Source organism: Mastomys coucha, unplaced genomic scaffold, assembly GCF_008632895.1.
Source record: "Mastomys coucha isolate ucsf_1 unplaced genomic scaffold, UCSF_Mcou_1 pScaffold14, whole genome shotgun sequence".
Lineage (NCBI taxonomy): Eukaryota > Metazoa > Chordata > Mammalia > Rodentia > Muridae > Mastomys > Mastomys coucha.
The window spans coordinates 26,110,364-26,117,832 of record NW_022196896.1 but is presented as its reverse complement, the minus strand read 5'-3'; the positions used below and the strand labels follow the sequence as shown (position 1 = coordinate 26,117,832).

Below are 7,469 nucleotides of genomic sequence, written 5' to 3'. Positions count from 1 at the left end.
AGAAAGAAAGAAAGAAAGAAAGAAGAAAGAAAGAAAGAAAGAAAGAAAGAAAGAAAGAAAGAAAGAAATGCCTGGTGAGCAATGAGAAAATGTATCAAGAACTTCTTGTTGTAAATGTTTAACATCAAAACTTAAATTCCCTCGCAAATCTTGTAACTGGTTTTCAATCCTGTGTGTTATTATGAAAATGCCATAGAACCAATTGAGTATAATTACACCCTTGATTATTTTCCAAGGGACAGTTAGAAACAAATCTTCCATCAGTATCCCAAATAATTAATATATGATCATTATGTTGAATGATTTCTCTGTTTTTAGTTTGCCATCTTGACCAAAAAAATGGGAATATATTGATAATCTTTACAAGAAATAGTAGCATGAATGGGAACTAAACTATGTTAATACTATTGGTTACATCATTATACTGAGTCTAGAAAATAGCTTAAAAGAAATCTGTACGATTAGTAGTTCTGAAGTAAGGTAAAACATAAATCTATATTAGCTTTTTAATGGGAATATGAATCATATGATGTCCTGTAAGTGATAGGACTAAATAAGAAGTGATTCAACTCCAAAGAAAAATTAAATGGACTCCCTCCTTAGGTGGATAAATGAGTTTATTATGATCCCAAAGTCCACTCATAAACAGAGTCACTAATAAAGTTTTCTTTTGTGGGTGCAGTGGAATTTTATTGATGGTATTCAAGGAGTAGGGAGGGCTCCCTATGCTCCTGCTGTTATTATGGAGGTCTGGGATGGAAATTGTGAGGGAACTGCCAAGTTGGGACAGGGATTTCTCAGCAACTGGCAGCCTCTCTCTTTCTTTCAGTGTCCTTGCTGTGGTGGTTAGCCCAGGGTTTCTTACTCCTTAGAGGCCATGTAAGCCATGAGGTCTACCACCCTGGTTCTGTAGCCTTATTCATTGTCATACCAGGAAATGAGCTTTACCAAGTTGTCTTTGAGACCAATGCCAGCCACAGCATCAAAGGTGGAAGAATGAGAGTTGCTGCTGAAGTCACAGGAGACAACCTGGTCCTCAGTGTAGCCCAGGATGTTCTTCAATGGGCCCTCACGTGCCTGTTTCACTACCTTCTTGATACCATCATACTTGACAGGTTTCTCCAGGTGGCATGTCAGATCCAAAGCAGATACATTGGGGGTAGGAACACAGAAGTCCTTGCCAGTGAGCTTCCTGTTGAGCTCTGGGATAATCTTGCCCACAGCCTTGGCAGCACCAGTGGATGTAGGAATGATGTTCTGGGCAGCCCCACAGCCATACAGAGGGACCATCCACAATCTTCTGAGTTGCAGTGATGGCATGGGCCATGGTCATGAGCCCTTCCATGATACCAAAGTTGTTGTGGATGACCTTGCCCAGGGGTGCTAAGCACTTGGTGGTGCAGTATGCATTGCTGACAGTCTTGAGTGAGTTATCATGTTTCCTGTGGTTCTTACCCATCACAAACATTGGGGTATTAGCAGAAGTGGCAGGGATGATGACCCTTTTGGCCCCACCCTTCAAGTGGGTGCTGGCTTTCTCCATAGTGAAAATGCCAGTAGACTCCACAACATACTCAGCACCAGCATCACCCCAGCATCATCCATTTGATGTTAGCAGAATCTTGCTCCTGGAAGATGGTAATGGGATTCCTGTTGATGACAAGCTTCCCATTCTCAACCCTATCTTTGACACTGAATTTGCCATGGGTAGAAAATGTAGTTCCATACTGGAACATGTAGACCATGTAGTTGAAGTCATAGGGTGTATATTGATGGAATGCCTCCATGAGCTGCTCTAGAAAGGCAACAGGAAGCAGGTTAGATCCCTGTCTAACTTTACGTATGTTGGTCAAATTTGTGGGCCACCATGTGGCTGCCTTGAAACCTGCCAACAGATCCTGACAGAAGACCTTAATGTGCTCCTTACCTTTGGTTGAATTAAAGTCCTACTCAGGTCTAGTCAGGAGAAACCCACTGTCAATGACAGCCTGGTCAATCGATGGTGGCCTCATGGCTGAAGGGACATTCTTTCTGGCTTCCTGAATTATCCTCTCTCACTCTTTGGTCATGAAGAACACTCTCATGAGTTGTTGGATATCATTCCAGGTGAACTGATGAGTAAAATAAAACAGCCTCAAAGAGATTAATCAGCCCCTTGGGGTTATCTGAAAGAGGAGATATTCGGCCTTCCAGTGGTACAAGTTGGCCTAAGAGAAGGACCAATATTGCATGGCCTAGTTTCCATCTTCATCCATGGGCCCATTGGCTTGGAGGGGGGCCACTGTTGTATCAGGTTAAGTGGCCCTTTTCTTCCAGGTTCCCATGGCCAGTCCCTGTTCCAAGGTTCCCTCTCAACCCTCTCCCCTTGCTGGGGCCAGAGGAAGTTGGGGTAAAGGGACACTGGAGGAGGACTCAAAGAAGATCCTTAAGGAGGGGCCATGGGAACCAGGATCATGGTAGTGGGGTAAGGGGGTAGAGAATCCATCAATAGAAGATCCCCTGAAAAAGGGTCCTGGAGGATGTTCTTTGCCCACTCATTGGGTTCTACTTCTTGACCAGAACCTGAGAAAATCTCAGAGACAAAAAAAAATGCTTTTATCCAAGAGGGGGGAGGTCCTCCACTAGATCCTTCCAGGTAACTATATAGGGCACTTGGTCTGGGTACCCAAGGGATCCTGGCCTAAAAATTCTTTCCTTTACTGCTTTGATCACCTGCAAGTCGAAGGTCCTTCCAGGTGGCCGCCCTACTCAGAAGGTGGGTCATTCGGAGGAGCAGAGTCAATAACTTGCCCTTCTTTACTACTACTGACAAGTTTTCTCCTCTTTCCCTAACCTCCCTCCAATAGTTAACTAGGATGCTTAACGGGGTAGATTCAGTCTGTCCCATGTCCAAAATTAATATCATTCCAAGTCCAAGAACACAAATAAAAATAACATCAATGCAAGTCCAAGAACACAGAGGAAGACAATCAACACACAGACTGTTTGCTCCTACCACAGGCACAGAAAATAGGTTATACAGTTTGCCTCTGCAATGGGCACAGAAACCAGGTTAGAGCAAGACTGGGTCAGCTCCTGCTAATACTCTGTCTTGTCATTTCCAAAATGAGTGGAGTCCTCCCAACTCCCTCAAGGGGGCCTGAAGCATCCTCCAGACTCCCATGGTCATGGTGTTAAGGCCCGTCTGCCCACCGCAATTGACCACACCAGACCAAAGGTTTTCCAGCCAACACCATGCTCAGGAGTCAAAAGTGAAAACAAAATACAGAGACAAACACTGGCAAACATAAGTTGGCACCTATTGTCAAATTCAGTCCTATCAGTCTAGTCAGTGGTCACTCAGGGCATCTCCTCAAATCCTGAAATGAGCCCTCAAATGTAAGACCCTAACCCTCAGTTAGTGGTACTTACTTCAAGATGCCCCTGAGTGAGACTCAGAGACAGAGATTGATGTAAAATCAAGAGGTTTATTTTCCAGCGTGTTGGGGTCAATCTTCAATTAGTCCCTCAAGGTGAATGACTAGAAGGTAACCTCCATTGTTTATCTTAAAACAGACATTAGTCCTAAAAAATAAAGAGGGCAAACTACCAACCAATATAATTCAATTGTATTGAATTGAATCAACAATTCAAAAATGAAAAGTGTATATTACTCTAATAATCCAGCTGAAAGAAATAGCTGAAGAACAATTAACATATTAATAAGTTAACAAGAACAGAGATATCAACATGAGAAAACATAATAGAAATCACTGTCAATAATTGTTAATATGTGTGCATATGTGTGCATATACATGTATACATGTATATGTGTACATGTTCACATAAATCTTCATGAAAATGTATAGCTTACTTGTATGGCATATAATTTGTGATAAGTAAGGACTGTGATTGAAATGTAAGAGATATAAATTGAGAAAAGCACAAACTAATGACAAAATATAGTAGATAGACATAGAAAATATAGAGAAAGAGAAAGCAAATATTACTGTTAAGTGGGTAAAAAAGAAGAAATTTACAGTACTCCACAAGGGAAAAACTTAAATGAGTAGCCATAGAGGTCACATTTCTTCCTTCAAGAACAAGCAACCGTGTACTAAGAGAGCCTGTAGGCTTCCAGATAATGTAAAGAAGTTATTTCTCTAAGTACTAAGAGAGATTAAATAATTTAAAAGATTATAAACACAACTGGAAAGAGAGTGATATATATATATATATATATATATATATATATATATATATATATATATATAAAACCTGACTTTTCATTCCTGGGAACGATCTGGAGAACAAGAAATGAGAGACCAATAGAAAAATAGAAGAAAGGAGGGGAAAGAGAGAAGAGGAGGAGAGAAGGGAGAGGAGAAGAGAATACAGGAGACATAAGGAGAAGGGAGGGAAGAAGATAAGGGGAAGGAAGCATAGAGTAGTGTAGAGTAGAGAAGAGTAGAGTAGAGTAGAGTAGAGTAGAGTAGAGTAGAGTAGAGAAGAGAAGAGTAGAGTAGAGTAGAGTAGAGTAGAGTAGAGTAGAGAAGAGTAGAGTAGAGAAGAGAAGAGTAGAGTAGAGTAGAGTAGAGTAGAGAAGAGTAGAGTAGAGAAGAGTAGAGTAGAGTAGAGTAGAGTAGAGAAGAGTAGAGTAGAGTAGAGTAGAGAAGAGTAGAGTAGAGTAGAGTAGAGTAGAGAAGAGAAGAGTAGAGTAGAGTAGAGTAGAGTAGAGTAGAGTAGAGAAGAGAAGAGTAGAGTAGAGAAGAGAAGTGTAGAGTAGAGTAGAGTAGAGTAGAGTAGAGTAGAGAAGAGTAGAGTAGAGAAGAGTAGAGTAGAGTAGAGTAGAGAAGAGTAGAGTAGAGTAGAGAAGAGTAGAGTAGAGTAGAGTAGAGTAGAGAAGAGTAGAGTAGAGTAGAGTAGAGAAGAGTAGAGTAGAGAAGAGTAGAGTAGAGTAGAGTAGAGTAGAGTAGAGAAGAGTAGAGTAGAGTAGAGTAGAGTAGAGTAGAGAAGAGTAGAGAAGAGTAGAGTAGAGTAGAGTAGAGTAGAGTAGAGTAGAGAAGAGTAGAGAAGAGTAGAGTAGAGTAGAGAAGAGAAGAGTAGAGTAGAGAAGAGTAGAGTAGAGTAGAGTAGAGTAGAGTAGAGTAGAGTAGAGAAGAGAAGAGTAGTGTAGCATAGTGTAGCGTAGTGTAGTGTAGGGTGGAGTGGAGAGGGAAGGGAAGGGGAAGCAAGGGAGAAGGAGGGAAAGAGGAAGAAACAAAAGAGTGGAGCAGGGAGGGAGAAGGAAGGGGAGGAGAGCAGGAGAGGAAGGGAGGAGGGGAGGGAAAGGGAAGGGTAAGGAAAGGCATAGAGAGGAGGGGAGGGGGAAGGAAGAGGAAACCACACTTTTAAACAGACATGCAATATAAACATATATATACATATACATATATATAAATCACATTTATGTGTAAGTAAAGAAGAAGGCTGTGAGCATAAAAAAAAGTCTTAAAAATATACAATTAATAGTTTCTCACAGTCCTGGGAATAAGTCCAAATTCTAACGCAACTTAGAGTCCTTTAGTAACAGCTGGCCTCAGTCCCAGGCTCTTCTGCTTTATGCATTTCTTGTCTTGCTCTCTCTGATCTAGAAACCCTAGACTAAATTTGCCTCCTCAGAAGTTCCAGTCTTCACTGACTCTTGTCCCTTCTCCCAGGACATTGTCTCTGGCTGGCCCATTCAGTCTTCAAGTCTCATCAGAGATTTTACTTGCCTAGAGAGGCATTTTTCAGTTTCAGACTCCCAAAGTGGTCCAAAGTTCAGCACAACTATCTTTTAAAAATAATAATAATACATTTTTCTCTTATGTATTACATCCTGACTAGTGTCCCCTTCCTCTACTCTTTATAGTGTCCCTATATCCATCCCCATTGGTTTCCCTTCAGAAAAGAGCAAGCCTCCAGAGACAGCAACTAAACACAGCAAAACAAGATGCCATAAAACAAGGCAAAAAGCCCTCATATCAAAGCCAGAAAAGGGAGCCCAATAGGAGGAAAGGTATTTCAAGAGCAGGCAAAAGATTCAGAGATACACCCACCCTCACTGTTAGGTATCCCACAAGAACACTAAGCTACATAATCATAACATATAAGCAGAGGTCCTGGCTCAGATCCATACAGGTCCCACTATGGTCGCTTCAGTCTCTGTAAGCCTCTATGGACCTTACTTAGTTAGTTCTGTGGACAATGTTCTCCTGGTATTCTCCATCCCCTCTGACACCCACTGTCTTCCTTCCATCCTTCTACAGTGTTCTCAGCTCTCCAAGGTTCCCGATAGAGACTTCTAGTTAGACTTTCTCTTCATGTCTGGCTATGGGTCTCTGCACTGGAACCCATCTGCTGCTAGAGGAAGCATCTCTGATGGCAAGTGGACATGGCACTGATCTATGAGTGTAGCAGAATATCATTAGGAAACATTTCAAATTTTTGCCAGTTGTGTTTGGCTCTACCCTGGGTCTCTGGGCTATCCCGTATCTGGTTACTGGCTAGCCAGGCAGTGTAGGGCAGGGGCTCCCTCTCATACCATGGGCCTCAAGTTATATCAGACATTGATTGTCCACTTCCATAAGTGTTTTACCACCAATGCCCCAGAACATCTTGAAGGCAGGACAGATTGTAGATCAAAGGCTTAGTGGCTGGGTTTGCATCTAAGTTTTCTTTTTCCTACCCTCCAGAGTGCCTTCCCATGACAAGGAAACTGGAATGTAGGGTTGAGGTCTCCATGCAGACACAAGCTCAACCTCTCTGTGTTCAATGAGCTGTGTGAACGTTGACTTCAGCAATTGGTACCCCCTGGCTGCTGTCAGTCTTCTGAGAGCTACCCTCTGTCCTAGCATCAGTCTGAGTTCTTTAGGGATATCGATGAGAGCCCCATGGCCAACAACTCAGCCAAATGACCCCCAGTCCCACAACTAGAAACTTTGCCTGGCTACAAAAGATGGACATTTGAGACCCTAAATCTTCCATTACTAGGAGTCCTCATTAGAATCTCTAAATAGATTTCAGCTTGGCAATAAGAGATAGCCAGTTAACACTCCATATCCCCAAGTACTACGGATCTTCATTAGGATCACCTTCACACATTCCAAGAAGTTTTCATTGCATTAGATTTCCACACCACCACCCCAAATAACCCCTAATTCTAGCTATCTCTCCTCACACTCTCTCCATTCCTCCCTGACAACACATACATGCCAGATCCCTCCAACTCCCATTCCCACCCACCCACAATCTACCCACAAAATCTATTCTATTTCCCCTCTCCAGGAAGATCTGTATGTCTCTCTAGAACCCCTCCTCTTTGCCTAACCTCTCTGGACCTATGGATTGTATCTTTATTATTCCTTATGTAACATACCATATTTATCTTTCTATGTCTGGGTTACACAACTCAAAGTAACTTTTTTCTAGTTCCATCCATTTGCCTTCAAATTTTGTGATGCCATTTT

The 7,469-nt window shown here is 42.1% G+C and overlaps 1 pseudogene; it reads right to left on the bottom strand.

Annotated features, from left to right (window-relative positions):
• Positions 1 to 861: 861 nt before the first annotated feature.
• Positions 862 to 1,787, bottom strand: LOC116088961 (annotated as a pseudogene).
• Between the last annotated feature and the right edge of the window lie 5,682 nt (positions 1,788 to 7,469).